The sequence below is a fragment of the Neolamprologus multifasciatus genome, chromosome 17, assembly GCF_963576455.1.
Source record: "Neolamprologus multifasciatus chromosome 17, fNeoMul1.2, whole genome shotgun sequence".
In the NCBI taxonomy this organism is placed as follows: domain Eukaryota; kingdom Metazoa; phylum Chordata; class Actinopteri; order Cichliformes; family Cichlidae; genus Neolamprologus; species Neolamprologus multifasciatus.
Window position 1 is genome coordinate 22,778,157 of NC_140455.1, and position 20,896 is coordinate 22,799,052.

General features: G+C 40.0%; 1 protein-coding gene across 4 annotated transcripts in view; it reads right to left on the bottom strand.

The window, feature by feature from the left end:
- syt1a (synaptotagmin Ia) overlaps window positions 1-20,896 on the bottom strand; it is a 212,300-nt gene that overhangs the window by 144,605 nt on the left and 46,799 nt on the right. For 3 of the 4 annotated variants that reach the window (XM_085138838.1, XM_085138833.1, XM_085138837.1), the window contains exon 2: window positions 13,033-13,080. The exons of the other annotated variant lie outside the window; for it this stretch is intronic. The gene's annotated coding sequence lies outside the window, so the exon portion shown is untranslated. The remainder of the gene's footprint in view (window positions 1-13,032; window positions 13,081-20,896) is intronic. 4 annotated transcript variants of the gene reach the window in all.

The window sequence follows — 20,896 nt, forward strand, 5'->3', positions numbered from 1 at the left end:
TTGGAAGAAGAAAAAATCTCAGTTAAATGACTGGAGCTATTTTAGTAGAAGAACTAAAGATCCCATGTGTTTTGTTTCTTAAATATCAAAAAAGCTCATTTTCCAATGAATTAGCTCATTCATAGGACATAAAAGACTAAATTCACCACTGCACTTTATTTCTATTCTTCAGTCCTTGGGGAGGTTTAGTGGGAGATCATGGTTTGGGTGCATTTAAATGTGACATGTGAAGCACACTGCCATAACCCAGAGAGGGCACCTTGTACATAAGGCAGTCTTTGAATCACTGCAAATGAGAACAGACCGATAGTCAAAGTATATCCTTAAGAGGTTATAATGGTGCCTTTCTGGTGGATTCGGATTACATTCATGTATTCATTCCTGGCCACAAAATGATGCCAAATGCATGGCATCATAAAAAGCTTGCCACCATAGTTTCTTTAATGCATCTCTCCAGCATGGGCTTCCTAGTACATGATCAAAGCTTGTCCAGGTCTTTAAAAAGCTTGATTCCAAGGGCAGATGCAACCATTGACTTCAGCACTACTCCTTTGCCGTTAAGAACCCAACTGCCCTTTCATTTGGTACTGCCAGCTCACGGCTATTTACCAAGAACAGATGCCCTGAAACACGCCTGCTGCTTTTTCATCTGTAAATGCAAGTGGCCTAGGTGTGCACAAAAAGCTGAAAAAATTATAAATGCTGTACTTTTCCTTATTTTTGAGGCTATTTGAAAACAGGAACGCTTCAGTGGGGTAAAGAAAAAAAAATTTTGGTGATCCAGAGAGCGCACCAGCCTGAAAGGGAAAGAATACAGCATCGAGCTGACCCCTGCTGTGACAATTACTCCAATGGGACACATGGATGCTGTGGTGCTTTTATGCTGTGGACTTAAAAGCTCTCTGGAATTTGTTTTGCTTCTTCCTAAGATGCTCACATCATATGTAAGCTTTACATCATTTTGAACCTGTCTGTACAACAATTACGGTGCATCTGTCACAATTTTTTTGAACTACTGCATTTACTGAAGTGCAATTTCTGGGTGCACTTTCATTCTTTTCTGACATTTCTGTGGTTGGCAAACATAATCTACGTGATATTTGAGATTTAATAAAACTTCTTCAGTTTTTCAAATAATAACATAATGCATTTTTGGGGTTTAGAGTTACAAAATTCCTCAGCTTATTTGTCTAACAAAGCAGCTTGTGAGGCAGAGCGCTTATTCTTGGAGGTGTGAAAAACCTGACGTAGTTTTCAGAAATAACTGCGGTCTTAGGAGGCGTTTTGTTACCTAGCAACGTGACTGCAAACCTACTTTGACGCAGCGCTAATGATTAAGTTACACATTAAACAGAATTTGAAACGTACTACCACCAGACTTGCAGCCGAGGACAGAGCAACACAACTTTAATGGAGAAAAAAAAAAGGTGTTTGTTTCGTCCTCGATGGGAAGAACAATCGCCTAAGGTACCGCTTGTTGCCCTCCCTGAAATATTGGAGGGAGGAATTAAAAATCCTCTCTGTGGAAGTGTTAATGAAGTCATGCAGGCAGAAGGTTCACCGGTGTTTGAACACAACAAACAGACACCCAGAATTATACTCCAATGTTCAATTTATAGCCGACTGTGAGCCAGCGCAGCATTAAACAAGCATCTGGGTGTTTTGGCTCATGCTGCCGTGAGCTAGGCGGAGAAATCCCTCTTCCTTTGTGAGGCTAAGCAGAAATGCAACCACATCTGAGGCCACCTCATCGAATGTGAAAAGGAAAAATAAGTAAAGTTTAATTGTGTTCTAATAGTTCTAATGTACTGGGGGGGGGGGGGGGGGGGGGGTTCAGGTTCTCCTACTCCAGCAGTAAGAACAGGCCTCATCAACCTGAATAAAAGGTTTCTTGTATTGTGGAGAGTGCAAAGACTCATGGGAAATTTACACTTACTTTGGTACAGTTGTTTAACTAACACAAATATCTAAACAGCAACTCAATGCATTTAGGCTTACGGACATGGCCAAGATGACTTGCTGAAACTGAACATCAGGAAGGGAAAGAAAGGTGATTTGTGTGACTTCTAATGCGACATGGTTGTCGATGCCAGATGGGTTGGTCTGACTATTTTAGAAACTGCTGATCTACTGGGATTTTGTACCCCAACACACTCCACAGTCACCACAAGTAAACAGAGCAACTCTAGACGAAAGCTGAAAGGAAGATTCTGATCATAGATGTGCAGCCGATGAATCTGCACCACCAATTTCCAGCACCTCGTTGAATCTGAATAAAAGGTTTCAGCAGTTCCGAAGGTAAAGGGTACCAACCCAGTACTAGCACAGTGTACCTAGTAAAACTGGTGAGCATACATTCAAGCTCAAACCTATTTCGACTCAAGTGTCAGCTGAAAGCATTTTCATGTGGTTTGGAGTGTTTGTGTGGCCAGAAAGAGTGTTAAGATTTAGCTGAGTGCTAAGGTTTTAGTGCTACCTCTCTTCTAACCACATGAAATAAGGGATTGGGTAATACATACATGGCCGATGATCAGAAAATATTCTGCATGGAAAAAAATGTGTTTTTATAGGATTTTTATTCTTTATTTTGAATTTATTGCCAGTAATTAATGTTTGAATAGCATCATCAAAGAGAATCTGTACTTTAGGATGAAATTAATTAAAAAAAAAAATGCCATCCAGCAGTACCAAACTACCAAATTAATTTGCACCCTATCTGATACTCCTTATGATACTGTAATAAAGTGAAGGAACTTAAGTCAGACCATGTGGTTTGCAGAGAACATGGAGAATATGAAAAAGTGTCAGCCAAAATTACAAATCCATGTCTAAGGCAAACATGCTGCAAACATTGATTGTCACTAGTCTTACTAATCCATCTGAGAGTTTGTGGCCACAGGCTCTAATAAGCAAAGTCACGAGCTGAACAGGCATCATCAGTGTGATTGAGTTCACCCCTGTGGTCTGTTTAAATATTTCCCTGCCAGATTAAGTTTGCTAAAGTAAACACAATTACGTTAGCCTCTGCGTATGTCATTATTGGAGGTGAGGCACAGGGATGGGCATGGGCCACAGTGGCACTGAGAGGCTACTAAATTGCTCCTGAGTCAGGCTATCAATCCACTGGATGTTCAATTCAAAGAAGCCTGCAGGCAGACCAACTGAGAAGGCCAAATGTCTGCTTTGCTTAAAGTCCAGATGCACTACTTTGGCTTAAACTGAGCAGAGTGAAAGAACAGAGAGCTAAACTTAAAAGTAAAAAACAAACACCAAGTAAGCAAATGAAAAGATGCATAAAAATGACAATTAGATCAGGAACACCACAACAAACTAAAAAGAAAAACAATATGCATTTATCTTGGGTTTTGATACCATTTTAAACCTGAAACTGGCACATTTCCTCATATATTGGATTAGGTTCACTCTTCAAACTTATATTACACTGACGCAATTGCAGCACAGAGTAGCAGGTGGAAAAACGTACTATAAGTGTTTGTTTCTCAGGGAAACAGTTGTGAGTGGGAGAATCTGAATGAACTTTACTGAAAGTCTGATGCATTTTAGTACATATAGGAAAACTCAGTGAGAATGAACTGTGAGGAAATCTATTTGCATTATGCTGCATCTCCCGTGTATTCTGTCTGATTTCATATGGGTTGGGAAAGACTCCAGCCTTTCATGGAGTTGCACCTCAATGAAAAACAAATTGGAAACCACACCATGTTTAAGGGCTTCATTTGTGCTTGTTTGTTACAAATGTGCAGCAGGAACCGCATTTTGCTACTCTTTGAATATCTACCAAGCAGTAGCTTAATCCCTGAGCTGAAAAGCAGCTCTGCCCACACTCCCCAAGGAGTGGAGTGATGGATTAAACCCACAGACCGTACCTCACACCTACACCGGCCCACTCAATCTGTTTTAAGTTTACCCCAGTTTCAGATGTTTCGGCGTCCCTGTGGTGTTAACACAAAAACAAATGTTGCTTAATATTGACATCCACTCAGTTTGAAAGTGCCTCGGGCTCAGGCATTGTGATGAGTCACCAGAAGCTGATCTCAGAGCAGTTTGAGAAGCTTACCTGCCCTAGATATTTCACATATCTGAGGAACAAATTCGAATGCAGCAGCTTTGATCTTGTTAATATGATGCTCGCCGTGGTTTCTGCCACTTTTAGTGCTGGAGTCAATTTCCCACTTCCTGCCAGCAATCAGTGGACTAGGCCAGGACAATGGCTCCTTCTGTCTCTTTCCTTCTCTCTTTGTTTCTTCACAGTTTCAATCATCAAGTAATAATATCACATTCATAGCTAGGTTTGGTGTTTTTGCAAGTGCAGAAAATTTACTTTAGAAACTATCAACAGTTTGTCATAGCAGGAGGGTTTACTCTGTCAAACTTTTGCGTTTTGTTCCATATGAGCCATTTAGGGCTTCTAAACAACTTACGAGCCGCTTGTTAGCTTGTCGTCCCACAGTGTTTGGATTCAAAGAGCCAGTTAAAGAAAAAGACACCACAGAGAAAAAGCTGGAAACGAGCACTGTTTTTTGGGTATTTGGGTGTGTGTGGGGCGGTGATTAAAGATTTCTGCCCATTTTTCATTTTGTTCTGCCGCACAACTTCTAGCTTAACTTGTTGCTTTTCATTCATCTTTCATCCTCATCATCACTAAACATTCTTTAGCTGTAGCTTTTGTGCTACAGTCACTTTTGGCAAAACAGTGTTTGGAGTCGATGGCATGACTTTGAAATGGTCACTTCAAAGATGAGGATCAGGTCTGTGACTTCCTCCACTCAGTTACTGTCTTCAAAGCAACTTTGAACTTTACTTAAAAATCTGGGCATGGAAGCACAGAAGTGGGCCCAAGCACTTTTTCGTCTTTGCTTGTTGCAGATGATGTTATTCTGTTGGCTTCATCAGGCGGTGACATCCAGCTTTCCCGGCGCTTCTCAGCCGAGCATGTAGCATAAGAATCAGCACCTCCAAGTCCGAGACAATGATTCTCGTCTGGAAAAGGTTGGAGTGCTTACTATGAGTCAGGGACAAGTTACTTTTCGAGGTGGAGAATTTTAATTATCTCAGAGTCTTGTTCACAAGTGAGGGAAGAGAGGAGACTGACAGACAGATCGGTTTGTAACCGAAAAAAACGAGGTCACAGACATCAAGTGGTGGAAACGAGTTTTGTTTATAGTTTAGCTGGCCTCCCTTAGAGATAGGGTGAGGAGCTCAATCATTCAAGAAGGAGTCTTAATAGAACCGCTGCTCCTCTACATCAAAAATTAACCGTTGAGGTAGTTCAGGCCTCTGACTGGATGCCTCCTGAACACCTTCTGGGTGAGATATTCCATATATCTCCTGAAAGGAGGAACCCCCAGGACAGACCCAGGACAACCTGGAGAAAGTACTGTATATCTCTTGCCTGCCTTGGGAACCTCCCTTGTCCCCCCAGATGAGTTGGAAGAGATGGCTGGGCCGAGGGAATGCTGGGATTCTCTGGTCAGACTGCTGCCCTAGCGACCCGAACCGTAGAAAATGGCTGGACGGACAGGCGGACAGACTTTGGTGAAGATAAAGAGGTATTTTTATGTCATCAGTGTACCTGTTGTGATCTGGAGCACAGACACTGATTTCTTGAACACAAGTTCAAATCAAAAACAATGTGAATGTGATGGCAGTGGTGTGTCACTGTGTGTGTTAGCCTTCCTATATTTGGTCCCTGCGAGTTATCCGACACCACGAAGCTATCTTTCACGAGACAAACTCAAGGCGTAAGAAAACCTTCCTTCAATTTCGCACACACTGGGAGTTGGCGGTGCCCTTTCACACTGTTGCATTTCTATTCCTGTACAGACTTGAGGAGAAAATTTAGAAGTTGAAGTTTTCCAACACACCTGTGCAAACCGGGGGTGGTAGACTCAATCTGTCCTCCAACCGGTGATATGCCCACTCTGTTAGCGTCACCAAAGCTAGATGTCAGTTTCAGTAGTGGATTATTTATACGTTATCTGTACTTTATCTAAGTACTTCAATCAATTTGGCTTAAAAAAATAACCAAATTAATCCAATCAAATGTTCCACTTTAAATATATTCAATTTTAAATGACTTAATTTAATTCAATTACGAAAACTATTTTACCCTCCTGTTCAGTTAAGTCAGCACAGCAGTTAAATGTCTTATTATCACATTTTTCCTATTTTAGTGGTTCCCATTATCAAAGCAAAGACTTGCTGCACTGCAAGGCCTGTGAGCAGCTGAAATTCATCCAGTTTTATTAGAGTGCAGCTGGGCTTCTTACTGCTAAACATGTATGCAAATTTTCTGAAACTTAACTAATGAATTTGACAGCCATCCAAAGAAACCAGAAGTGCCTTCAACAGCTCAGCTCACACACTATCGTTCCTCTCTCAAGGGGGAGAAGAGGAAACAGGGTCGGTCTTTTGTATTTGTCATATCTCCTCCAGCCCATGGTGACCGCAATGTGTCTCAAACGCTTTGGCTCACAAAGGACAGATCGACACCAAGGAGCCAGGGGAATGAGAGCATTGTGGGAAATGGCTTCCCTGTGGCCATTTTGAACATGCCAGGCCATCTTTCCACATGTGCTGTCTTCTCTTAAGCTTATCCAAGGGGGATTTGTCCCCCCCTCTCTCCCCAAATAAGGATCATAGAGCTGCATTGACAAGCTATCCTATCTGATGGTTACTAAAAATACTATGTGGCACCTTCAAGCCACTGAAGAACACAAAAAGCACATTTCTTTAGAGAATATATTTAATCTTTATGGGCCATGTGAAAATATAGTTTAAATATATGAAAGGGGACATGCTATACTAATTTTCAGCTCCATATTTGTATTCTTGGACTGTACTAGAGTAGGCAGTTTGCCTCCCACCAGGGAGGAAGCAACCTGCAAGGTCAATGCAAGGCAAATGCTACACATTCACCTTGCAGTAAAAGGTCCGGAGGTTGACGGTGATGAAGGCTCATCCTCTGAGCAACCAGCTGATTGTGAAATGAGAAAAAAATTCATGCAATCACAAACACAAAAAGAAGGTGGCCCATCTATTTTCACTTTAGTGTGATTGAGCAATATCAACTGTCTTCTGATTGGCTGACACTAGAAAACAGAAGGTCTAAACAACAGGTGGGTGGGGCTGTGCACTCAGAGGTAGAGCTGTGTGCCTGAGACGATCACATTAATAACATACAGCCTTTGTTGTGTTGAATATTCCCAGTTCTGGATGTTACCTGAAACTCAGCTATTTGATAACGATGCCGACGCAAATTTGATTCAATGAGCAAGGCAGGAAATGAAATAGCAGCAAGATTAAAATGGAGAACAAGGACTTGCTGTCTGCCCCTCTGAAAAGAAAACACTGCTGAATACTAAGCTTGACAGTGGAGAAGAAGGATTGAATTTTGTGCCGGCAATGACAAGTTTAAAAAGTGAATGAGAATGTGACTGATAGAGGTTTAGTCGGGGAAATATCACACACTTACAAAGCTAGCAATAGTTAGAAATTGTTATTGAGACAAGTTTCAACTCTTTTTCCCTTTAAATTCAATAACATCCCAATTCCTCAATTGTTTGTACTTGGTTTGACCTATAGTGTAAGTTTTAAAAAATCATGTTGCTACCAAAAAAGGATTAGTTTTCAATGATGCTTCACATTTTAATGGGCAACCTATCTGCCAGCTTATCTTTGGATCTTTTTTTAACAAATAAGGTTAAACCTAAATGAGATTTCCCAAGAGATTACCATTATCTTTATCACCATCTTTATAATCAAGCCGGTACCATGCACATCACTTTAATATGGTGGGATATGCAAAAAGCAATTATGTCAGCCTCGCTATTATTAAGATTCCATTTTAATCTCAGTAACAGGAGTAATAGTGTCTGCAACCATGCTAGCAGTTCTAAGTGCTGCTTTGAGCTAAATGCTCACTTCAGCATGTTAACAAGCTCACAACTGATATTTGCTGATATTTATGAAGTACTATGAAGTACTATATTTACTGTGCTCACTATACTTACTATTTAAAAATAAAAAATAACAACTGAGGTCAAGGAAATGTCATAATATTCCCCCCCCAAAACTAACAGTGTTTTCTTACCAATTTGAAAATGTGGTAGATGTGTCTCCAGCGGATTTGTTTAAATCTACAGTAGGCCATAATCTAGAAAAGTCTTGGCATATGAACGCGCTTCACATATTTTTTAAAATGCTTAGGCTACGTTCACACTGCAGGCGAAAGCGCATCAAATCCGACTTTGACCCTATGCGACTCATATCCGATCATGGTATGACAGTGTGAACGGCACAAATCCGATGGTCATGTTGCATTAAATCCGTCTTTTATGTCACTGACACAAGACAGACGCCAATTATCAGCGCCGGAGAAGACATCGCGAACGTTTCCTGGCCATCCAGTGTAGATAGTGAAACTGTTGGGAAGACAACGTTGGAGAAACGTGAACATTTTATTTGTATTGTATAATCTACAGATTCTGACAGAAATCTGCAACTATCCTTTGAAGCACCGCTCCTCTAAAACAGCAATAAGGATAATTATTAGGCCATATGTAAATAACTAAATAACTTTATAACTTAAAGCAAAATTGGGAAACGTAAACTCCAAAACAAGTCTTTATATTAACGGCCATCAGTCAAACAATACTGTTTGGTCTGAGTCTAAACAGAGCACATTGTGTGTGACGTCTTCTTTTGCGCATGCAGGCCGCTTTGAGGGTTCACGCTAGAGCACGTTTGCTGTCACGTTTTATTTGTAGTGTGAACAAGCAGACAAGAAAAATTGGATTTGATCAAAAAATCTAAATTGAGCATTAAGACCTGCAGTGTGAACGTAGCCTTAGTTGCCTTGACTTCAGATTTCACACAGTACTCGATCACCACTCTCCAAAATCAAATTCCTCTGCTTAACTAATTGTAAAGACTTTTTTCTCCCTCTTCGTGCTACTTCATACACCTTAACTGATGCAGTCAGATACCTGTGATTGGATTGGTCAGTCTATAATCACAGGTTAGACTTTCTAAAGTGCACAGAAGAAGAAGAATTTAATTCATTTTCAATGAGACTGGACAACTGAACTAGTCTATGTCGATTGTCACCTTTTCAATTGCATAATTTCTGTGGTTTTAATTTGCAAATGTCAGTAGTTTACCTCCTTAACTTCAACTAAATCAAAGAGAAGAATGATCAGCTGACTTGGGATACCTCTTGTTTCTTTGGTGCACTGATTTTAATACACTTGCCAACGCTAGATCAGAGATTGCTTGAAATAAATTGCTGAAAGGAAGATGAATGTTTTGTCCAGCAATATCATAAACATGCAGACTACTTGAGCTTTAAGTTGCATTTAGTTTACTACAATATAAATATGTCCTTAGTAGGGACATTCCAAGCAATTAATTTACAGACTTATCTGAACAAATAGTTCAAAAAGTTAGACAACAGCCAGTCAAAATAGATTGTTAAAGACCGTCTATTGATCCTGAAAATATGCAGAACTTAACTGGACGTAGCGTTTTCAGTGGAGAAACGTTTCGTCACTCATCCAAGTGACCTCTTCAGTCTCAGCTGACTGCAGGTTTCCCCACCCTTATAAACAGTACAGTTTCATGACTGAAACTAACACCACTGGATAACGATGGGCGGCGAGGTCAGGTTTTTGATCATCAACATTCAAATTGTCATGACCATTGACCAAAGTCCACTAATCAATGGCACCATTCGTAGAGAGTTGGGGAATGGCTGCAATCACAGCATTGTAAGATCCTGAAAGATGTACCCTTAGGCCCCCTCCTCGATTCAGAGATGGTCGTTCCCTTTTCACGTAAATGGCGTCCTTGACTCCGCGCTCCATCCAGATCAACAGAATCAGGTTTTTGAGATTTTCCTAAATGGATGATTGAGCATGCATCAAGACTTGACTGAGAAAGTTCAGGTTGTGTTTTGTCACATATAAACTTTTAAGCTTGTTAGAATTGTATTGTATTTACGTGTATGTAAATCAGTAAATCATTGCACCCATTTTATATTTTCCTAGTAAAATATAAAGAGTTGAGTGGTGACTCAAGACTTTTGCACAGTACTGTAAGTGCATCCGCAAACTGTAAATAAAAACAACTGCAAATTACATAAATGTGACTCGTCTTTGGCTTACATGATTACCGTGCATCTACAAAGTGCTTCTGCTATTTTCCAAAACATCGCACTTTTAGCAGTTAGATGAGGGGAGGTGAACACATCAGCCACTTATTAGTTGTTAAAGTAATGTGAAATTTAAAATGGCTCAGCACACTGTTCTCTGCTTTCTGCGCACTGAAAATGCCAGGAGGTTATACAGCCTTCTCAGTCAAACACTATAAAATATCTGCAAAATACTACACCAACAAAAACTGCTGTGAAAACACCACCAAATTACTAAATGGAAAAAAACTTTTCCTTTTTTAACAATCCCAAAGATGTTCACTTTAAGCGAAGAAACAATGAATCACCTCTGAAACACTACACTTTAACTTTGGAAGCCATTAAGGCTCGTCTTTTGTCATATGGGTAATTTGTCGAACACATTTCTGGTCATGTTGTTTTTATTTTGAAGCACAGTGAACCTGTGTGTTAGCCGTTTCAGTGGCTGACGAACATTAAATGAGTTTAAAAGGGGAATAAGTGTGCTCATCTTTCTGTTACCCTCCGGCAAAACGTAGAGCCTGGGTAGACTAGGATTTAACCCAATCATATGGCATGAAGAATGATTAATATGCTTGCTAATGTGAGACGGCTTAAACATCTCTGGATGTGAGATCAGGTAAACAGCAGTGAACACCGGCAACTGGAGGTGGGAAGTGCACAGTCCATCAATCATGGTTGACAGCTGGGACAGACGCAGGAACTATCATCATCATCATCATCAGATAGGAGTGGGTGCTACACTGCTTCAAATCACAGTGCTAATTAGTGCTATCTGCAAATGTACACTTATGTACAGAGAAACTCAAGAGAATTATTCTGAATTATTCTGCATTAACTAATGTTTAGCAAGTCCAAATAAACTGTTTTACACTTCTTTTGAGCTCAATACTGAGCACAGCACTCCTTTTAATTTGCTACAGTTAGAACTGATGCTTTCATAGTGGAGGTAATGTAACATCTTGAGTGGCTACTAGCAACAAAGCAGGAATGATGACTTCAAACCAAAAAGCCAAAAGCAGAGACAGTAGTCAGGACTATCTATTAATATACAGTAGTATTCTCTCAGGTATGAGAAGAGAGCAGAAAAAGTAATAAACCCTCACCACTCAAATTATGAATGTCCTTGATTATTCAGATTATTCCAGCCTCAGCAGGAGACCAGCCTCCACTTCTTGAAAGCCACACAATTTGAACTAGAACAGATTACCACTTGCCTTTTCCTAATTGGAGGCATACACAGTGTGTACTGGGCTACCTACACATCAAACCTACAGGAGCTGCCATAGAAGCTCCCAGCACAAAGTTTTTGTGCTGATGTTTGGAGTTTCACCGCTACTGAGTTTTACGCCAGGCTTATTATAGTTGAGGAAAATTAAACTACAAACTAAAACTGGATGAGAAAAAACATTTAAGTTTACTAAAATAAAAATAAAAACAAATGAAGCCTAACTACAATGATTTTGCCAACTTGGAAAACTAACAAAATAAAAACAGAGGAAATATCATTAGATTGGAAGAAGTCTCACCCAGTCACCTGATGCAATCTTTAAAGTGACCCATTCTTTCACAGCTATGTGTAAAGGCACACTGCAAGGCTATCTGCTTGATTTTACACACTCCATATGGTATCCATATAGTATATTGGCATTTGTGTAATTAATCTCACTGCCTGAAGGGAAGATAAACTTAAATTTTTGGCCTGCTGTCATAGCAACATGAAGTAGTCACAAAAGAAAAACACTATTTCTTTGTGTTTATAGAGATAATTTGGCACCACAACTTTTGAAGTAGTGTATTTCATAAGAAAGCACATTTCAGGTCTGCAGCAGATATTCAGTACAAACCGAGCAGAGAGACACAATAGTGTTATTGCCTAAACCTAAAAAAGTATTTTCTGTTTAAACCTAACAAATGAGTTTCTATATTCTAATCATAACTAGGTCATTTTAAATGTCACCAAGTAAAGTATTTTTTTAGTTATTGACATATTGAAAAACAATACAAATGTGTGATGTTTAGGACTTGAACTGCGAAGCAGCAAAATTATTCACTCGGCAAAAAATAGCACTTGAAAATCTAGTGTCCGGAGGCACAAACCAGTCGATTACAAGTCGTGACTATTTTCAAACTGTTGGGAGACTGTGTTGTTATTTTAAGTGCAATAAGCAATTCTCTCTGCACTGTTCATGTTTGCTATTCATAGACAGGCTTTATGTACCTTTGTTGACCCCAGTGTGTCGGTTTCTAAGATTCAATCCCAAAGCAGTTCTGCTTGATTGAATTGCTTGAAATATTTATCCAAACATTCAAGTAAAAGTCCGGCCCACTAAATAACGAATAAACAGAAAACACAAAAGCGAGTGGCGCTCATCCACCTGACTGGATGGCCACTCCGGTCCTTCTGATCACAGCTGACTTCACTTCATTGAATTAACACACAGTTTTCTGGGCTACAGGCTCAGGGGCCATGTTGGAGCCTCACTGGTGAATATTAGATTGCACGCCTCCAGATCTCATTAAAGGAGGCAACAGGACAATGTCTGCATCTCAAATGAGACCAGAGGCCATCAAGCATTCTGGCTCCCTGTTGGATTTACTGATTTGATTGATACTGTGTGCGTGCATCAGAGAATAACAGAGGGCAAGATGTCATTTTTGGTAAATATAATTAAGGCATTTTTATAAACTACACAATTGGTGGAAAATTGGAATTTGGGAGTGTATAGCATGGGGTAAAGGGCGTACACTAAAGGCCCTGTCCATTTTCCATACAGGTCAAATGACAGATCTGATGAAAAGCCTATTGGCCTGACACTTACAGTATCTTCAGTCAAAGACGTTCCTTCCTGTCTTCCTCTTCCAGCTCACTGAAAAACAAATTTCACAGTGTCATTATAAAACAAAAATCTGCACTAACCGGAGATATGTAATCTGTGCTGACAAATACAGGGTAAGAGTAAAACCAATGTTTTTTAAATGGCTTGGGTAATCCCACCAGTGTGTGTTTTTTTTTTTTAAATGTAATGAAATGGGCCAAATGAAGGCATATAACTGAGGCTTCCCTGAAAATTAAATTAGTGGGTCACTGTAGGATTTTTTTAATAAAGATGTCCAGTATTAGCCACAGAGTATTACATAAAGTTTTAAATAAAAACTACTTGTGCCCGAAGGCGGAGGTTTTATGGTGGTTAATTGCTAGTAGCCGCTAATTAATGTAGTTCATACTGTTAAATCTTTCAGTGTCCACTATTAACTTCAGTGAATAAGCTTAGAGATGGTATGTTATGTCAGGCAATACGAGGAAATTAAAATACATGCTTTCAAATCCATCCTAACCACACTGTAGGACAGGGGTGGGCAATTCCAGGCCCCGAGGGCCGGTGTCCCTGCAGGTTTTAGATGTGTCCTTGAGCCAACACAGCTGATTCAAATGGCTAAATTAGCTCCTCAACGGCTGTGTCCCAATTCAGGGTCTGCACGCTTGAAGTACGCATTTTAAGTGCGATTACGTCACCGCCACGCAACGACGGCTGTCCCAATTCGAAGTGTACTTCAAATGCATACTCCAAATGCGCCGTCGATTTCCCCAAATATCAAGCGTGGTCTGGTGCACGCTTCGTGGTCTCATATATCCCACAATTCATAGCGCGGCGGTGGGTGTGGATAATTTTGCCGCAAAATACGGCCACAGTCCTGTGGTCTTCAGCCTCAGATACTCATCTAATCAAAGTGATGTCATGACAAAAATGAATGACCAACAAAACATTTTTTCTCCTTCATTTATGTCACACAATGCTGTATGAGACGTTTCTCGCGGTTAGTATCATGGTTGCTAGGCAACCTGAACAGCGCGACGAAGGCTAGACCATCCCATTTCACAAGCCTCTCACTTCCGCACTTCTCGTACTTATAGTACGCACCGTACGTAGTACGCGTAGTGCGCGTACTTCAAGCGTGCAGACCCTGAATTGGGACACAGCCAACATGTCCTGAAGTTCTCGCCTGGTAACTAACTAATCATGTGATTCAGGTGTGTTGACCCAAGGTGAGATCTAAAACCTGCAGGACACCGGCCCTCGAGGCCTAGAATTGCCCACCCCTGCTGTAGGACAAAGACAAGCTTTTTCCTCTTTCACTAAATGTTGTATATGTATAAACATAACAAACACACCTTTTTGTCAAACAGTATTTATATTTAAATTAACAGAAAGACATAAGAGCTGCAGATGACTCAACAAAATTTAGTAAACATGGCTTGTAAACTTTCATTTTTAGCAGATTAGACCAGAGCTTATCCTGAATACGATGCTTTTAAATTATTATTATAATACCTCTAATTTCCTCCTACAGCAGTTTCCATTCTAAAATAAATGTATTACGTTTGTTCATCCCAATTCTCATTTTGTCCTTTAGTTCCATAAGAAATAATAATTTTGAACTCAATTAGCTTGGGTTTCAATCGTTTTTTTTTTTTTTTCAAATATTGTGAAAATGATTTGTATCTTAACCTCAAACCTCTGTTTTGAAATGTTAATACATCTTACTATAATTGGTGACAGGCATCGGTGGTCTCATTTACAGGAAGCAGATGGCACATTGTGTAGCAGTGCAGCAGTAGCAAACAACACATGCTGGTACCCTTAAATAGGTTCAAAGGACAAACAAGCAATAGAAATCGTAACAAAAAGAAACCATAACTATTCATACCTGTCCCTACAGTTCTCAAAAATGAGAGTCTGACTACACTGGATACTCGTCACTGGATCTTTGAGGCTCATAATAAAAAGAGATGAGAGGAACATGTTTATACAACAGGTGCTTGTGTTTGATCCAGCCAAACATGCAAAACCAACACGGTATGTCAAACAAGAGGATAACTTGAGATTGTAGGAGGTACTTCCATGTGATACGCAGCCACTTGGTTATGTAGGTGGTCTCAATTTAATCCTTTTAATTTCATTTTCCAGAACCCCCACAAGCCCAGAACGTACAAGATCAAAGCTGTACTGTACGCTGGCGTCATAGTGCTTCCTAACTGGCCCTGCAAGGATGGTGCTATTAAAGAGAAACTTGGGGATTGTTTTTTTTTTTTTCAGTCAGGGAGCAGCGACCCTTAAGAAAGTTGAAGCATTGCCTAAAGGAAACATTCGTTTTGTACAAGGGTGGCAATATTGCACCATATCCAAAGGTGTAAAAACTCCATGCCATTAACAGGACTGGTAGAAAAAAATAACAGCCTGGTCTGGTGGCAAAATGTGGAAGCACCTTCAGCATTTCTTGCAGTTTCTTCCTTTGGCTTTTTTTTTTCAATTTGGAAATAGACATGTCCAATAAAGCAAATCTACATGTTGAATGTTATCACCTTCAGAAACTTTCAGAGATTATGTTGAATGTAATGAAGTAATCTTTGTGAATGTAAAACAAGCTGCCAAATATATCTGAGTTAAGTAACTGGTACATATCAGCCACTAATTAGCAGCTGATATTTACCAGTAGACAGCAGGAGGGCTTTGAAAGCCAACTCTGTGCTTTTACTGAAAAGGTGTTTCATGAATGTGTAACAGACATGTGGGCTTGAAAAACACCTACTGGGATACTTGGTCCCAAAATAGACTTCAAATGCCCGGGGAAACCAGTCAGCCTCACTGGCATTAGCATCCAGTAATCTAGGTGGAGAGGGCCTAAAGAAATGTCTATTTTTTTTTTTTATAGTGGAGAGGTCAAGAATAGGCCCTTTACAGTGAGTAATGTGCCTGAGGGTTCTGCTGCCAAATGTTAACAAAGAATGCGTAATTAATATCACTTAAACCATATCCTATCAAGTCCATGTCCTAATAATCAACAAAGACAACTGCAGTTATAATCATTACCACAAAAGAAACTGATACAACAGAAATAAACAAGTGTAGCAGATAAGCTATGAATCAAGAAGACTTGATACATGTCACCAAAATGATTGGCTGAGTTTCTAAAGTACAGCGAGTAATGGCAGCCCTCTTGAAGCTAAAACAAATTTGGCATGATGGGACCTTTCATGTTTCATTATCCTAAAGGAAAAAAAAAATCCTAAACTTCAGATCTGTGTGTTTTAGTCTATTTCACAGCTTTCAAAGCTATTGCACCATCACAGCTAACCCAACTTTCATTCTGTGCTCTCTATTCAAAGGACCCATCTCATGTTGTCCTGCCGCCACACTAATATCCACAGCAAACACCCATCCTGGGAGTCTGCTGGAGGGGAGTTCAAACATTTTTATCATGGCAGTTTCACTGCTTGTCTGTGGCCAAAGCCTTGTGTCAAAGTGTCAGTGTCTTGATGTTACGTATATCCTCAACATTGGCAAAAAGCAATGCTGTCCGAAGAGTGTAGGAGTCCATTTAGAGTATATAGATGGTATTCTTCAGAAATTGCTCATGTTGGTGTCAGTTTCAGTAAACATCAGTGTTATTAGAACTGGAGACCAGTGCTGACATTTTCAAGCAAATTTATGCTAATTTCCTGGGGTTTTCCCCACACAGCTGGATCTGGAGTTTACAGAAAAACAGGAAAATATCCAGTGGGCGCACATTTCTCTGGGTGAAAATGCCTTGTTGATCCATGACCAGACTGATGGAGACTACATAGGAAGCTAATGAGAGAGGAAAAGCAGCTCAAATGAGCAAGCCAAGGTATGCAGAAGATGATCTCTGAAAGCACAACATCCTGGACCTTGAAACAGATAGTCTACAGCAGCAGAAGACCACACTGGGTGCCACTTCTGTCAGCCGAAATTGAGGCTTTTGTCACGGTGGGGATCGCTGGTGTGTTTGAGGTGTGGACCAAAAATGCAGACACGGGAGAAAAGTATAACAGAAAGCGAGCCGTTTATTTGGGCTGATGTCAAAACAAAAAATTAAGGCAAGGCAAACTGGAGAAAAACTAACCTGAAACCTAAACTGGCCAAAACGAAAACATGTTACATGAACATGGCCTCAACAGGAACATGAAAAACTATAACATGACATACACAGATAAGCAGATAAGCTTATCTGTGCTTAATGAACGTGAACAGGCGCTTGAGGAGAGCCAAAACTCACGGAAACATGCAGCCAGACAAACAGACAACCCAACACTGAATAAAGGACTTAAATACACAGAAGGCTAATGAGAGTATGGGGAACAGGTGGGAATACAGCTGGGAAAAATCACACCTAACAAGACAAGGGGAAGCCAAACGAGACCCACTGCACACAGGACAGGGCCTTTCACAATAAAACAGGAAACGGCATTGAACGTACCCATGACAACACAAGCTTGACATAGAGACATGAAATACCTGAGGAGACATGGAACACATGTAGAGACTAAAGAACTGGCATAACAGAAAGTAAAACACAGAGGATGGCTCCACACCATCACACCACCAATCAACTGATTGGTATGTGTAATGGTGGCCCATGTCTATCCCTTTATGACCAGTGTATAACCATTTCCTGATGGTTGTTTCCTGCTTGATAACAAACCATGTCACTAAACTCAAATAATATCAACATGGTTTCTTGAACATGACAATGAGTTCAGTGCAGCTAAATGTCTTCCATAGATCTGTACCATGGATGTAAATCCGCAACAACTGTGTGATGCTATCACGTCTATATGGACCAGAATCACTAAGCATAGTTTCCAGGACCTAGTTGAATTTAAGCACCAAAAAGTAAAGCAGTTTTGATGTCAAGCCGGAGTTTGACCTGGTTTTAATGAATTGGGTGATGAGTGTATATTTACGAGTGTATTCTAGACCACAGAATAATGTAAAACTGAGCCAGGGATGACCTGAAACCATCCAAATATCCTAAATAAAGAGACAGACCTCTTAAGTTAAATACCTTTAATCTAACTCGAGTAATTTAACAATGCTATTCCTCAAAGTGAGCGAGCAATACAGGCCCTCTGGATGTAAGCTAGTTTTCATAGCTACTAAAATAAATACATAAACCAACCAGAAACTCTTAGGACTAGTCTAACCGCACAGATGAATATTGGAAATAAAATGTGTTTCCTGTGTTCCTCAATTTAGGCAACCTGCATATTTTGTTTTTGCAGAAATAGAATGAATCATTTCAAGCCTTCATACCCAACCACTACCAACCCATACAACAATGCATTTGATTCATAAAGTATTCTGATTACTCCACTTTCTGCTAAACTGTGGTCAGTGTGTTCCATTTAAAAATGTCAATATATATTTTCATCATTTTTGCCAGTGTAGACTTGATAACTACAATGACCAAATGAAAATATGCCCCCATACATTTTTCAAGACGTATTAAAAATGTTGAAATTTACACGCGAAAAAGAATTTATTCTGTCAATGATGTAAAACTTCAAACATTCAGACATTTGAGCCTCGTTTCTTCCTTGGCAGCAATTACAGCTCAGAGGAACTTTATCGAATTCTTCCCAGCAGACCCTCTCAAGCTCCATCAGATTGGATATAAACCGTATGTCAACTGCGATTCTTCAGGCCTCTCCACAGATGTCCTGTGGGGTTTAACTCTGAGCTTTTTATGGGCCTACTCAAGGACAGTCAGAGACTTGTCTTCCAGCTACATTGTTGAGAAGAAAGGCATCTTGCCCTAAGCTGAGACTTTACACACTGTGGATAAGTCTGGCCTTTTCTTCAAGGGTGTTTCTATTTTGACTGCAGTGATCCTTCCTAGTTGTCTTCCACACTTATGCTTCCCAGTAGGGATGGTATTAGCCAGATGAACAGTGCCTGATGTAGGCTAGACACAGAGCTTGGAGTTCTGTCCAGAGAATTGCATCTTTGCCTCTTCAGATGATAGACCAGAGTCCCTTAAAAGTAATTTGACAAATTCAAAGTAGGCTTTAATATGCCTTTTACTCAAAAGTGGCTTCTATCTACCTGCTCTTATGTGCAAATTCCATGAAATTTGGCACAGGTTGCAGAAACATTAAGGCTAATTAAAGCACACACAGTGCGGTGCACATGACTATAACTAGGAAACCCACTGCAAAAGACGTAAATACTTCCACAAATGAGGACTTTTTACATTTAAATATATTTGCAGATCTTTGTAAAGCCTCATTTTCACTTAGTCGTTATGGATTTGTTAAGAAGGGCAATTCATCTATTTAAAGGGAAACATTTTTCTTGGTAAAACATACACATGGCTTTCATTATTAACAGTTAAGACTATCTGGGGTCCATATAGTAGGGGAGTTCAAAGTACAGTACAATGCCAGGCAAGAGGCATAATCACCGAATTATTTTGCATGACTACTACATCCAGGTTTTCTGAGATTCAAACATCTGTAGTTGAGATCAACAGCTGGCCATCCCACTGCACATTTATCTGGTTACTCTGGACAACACATTAAATATTTCTCAGTGCAACACCAGAGAATACTTCAATATCCCTATGCAATAGGAGCAGCAGTCTCATAAAAAACACACACACACACACACAATCACACCATATTAAATCTAGGCTCATATTAGTGTTTAGATCTGAACATCTATTTAATAAGAAACCGGACGGACAAATGCTTAAGGAACAATGCCTACTTCTTTGTTTAGCTGAAGGGACACAAAGCCAATATCCTGTATGGAGATATTACTCCTGAGAAACAGGAGGCTTTGCCATTCTCCAAATCAAGCTCTCTGTGCAGTTTGAAGGATGGATGGGGCAGGTTCGATTGTTTCTCTGAAGTTGGTCATTTCCTTCCCACTAGACTGGCAGCCTTGAGAACAACCAGCTTCGAGAACCACTTGAATTTGGCTCAAAGAATCTGGCAGACGTGCAGCAATGAGGCTGTTAGCAAGCAGTGAAAAGATGAATACACTTCTATCTTGCCAAAACCTTTGCACGGGGGCACTTGTATTTTTACGGGATGTAATGGGACCGCCGTATGACTCTGTCTGGTACACCCGGGTTTTTTCAGCTGTTTGCATACTGATGCCTTGTTTTCTGTTTAGAGTGGCATCTGGAGTTTACACCTCCTCTCTTCTCCAGTAAGATTAATTATGCAAACTAGGACACAATGTTTTTGTTTGTGGTGATGTTCTTGTTATGGATAGTGAGGTAAAAAGCACAATTTTGCCAACATGCAATGTGGGTACGCAAAGACATCTAAAACGGCCATAGATTATCCTGGATTATCCAATAATACAGGCTTTTGGTGCCTTTTACAAGCAGAACGGAGGTTACTGTGAAATAAATAAAAAAAACAGGATTTTTTAGTGTTAATGAACAGACACAATTGTAGCTCTCACTAAAGTATTTATCAATTAAGGCTGAAAACAGATATCTCGAGCAGTGAAGGTCACTGCACTCAGCTGCTGCTGGATATTATTATGTGTATGATTTTAATGGATTTTCATAAACAGGTATCTAAAAAGCAAATTAGCATATTCAATTAATCTTTGCATTCCTATCAAGGCTTTTTTCACTCTGTGGTGTTAGTGTTTATGTTTCATCTCTTTTGACACTCAAAAACGGCCCCGTCAGGCTCACTGCCGCACATCCATTCTACTCCGCCTGTGTCTGTTGATGCTGTGGAAGAATAATTAAATGTTTTGTTTGCTTTGTTTTCTTTCCTTTTTTGTGTAAAGGAGAAAGGATGGGTCTCTGCTGTCAGTTATTGTATGATCTGGTGCTCCAGCCAGGCCGGGCCTGTCA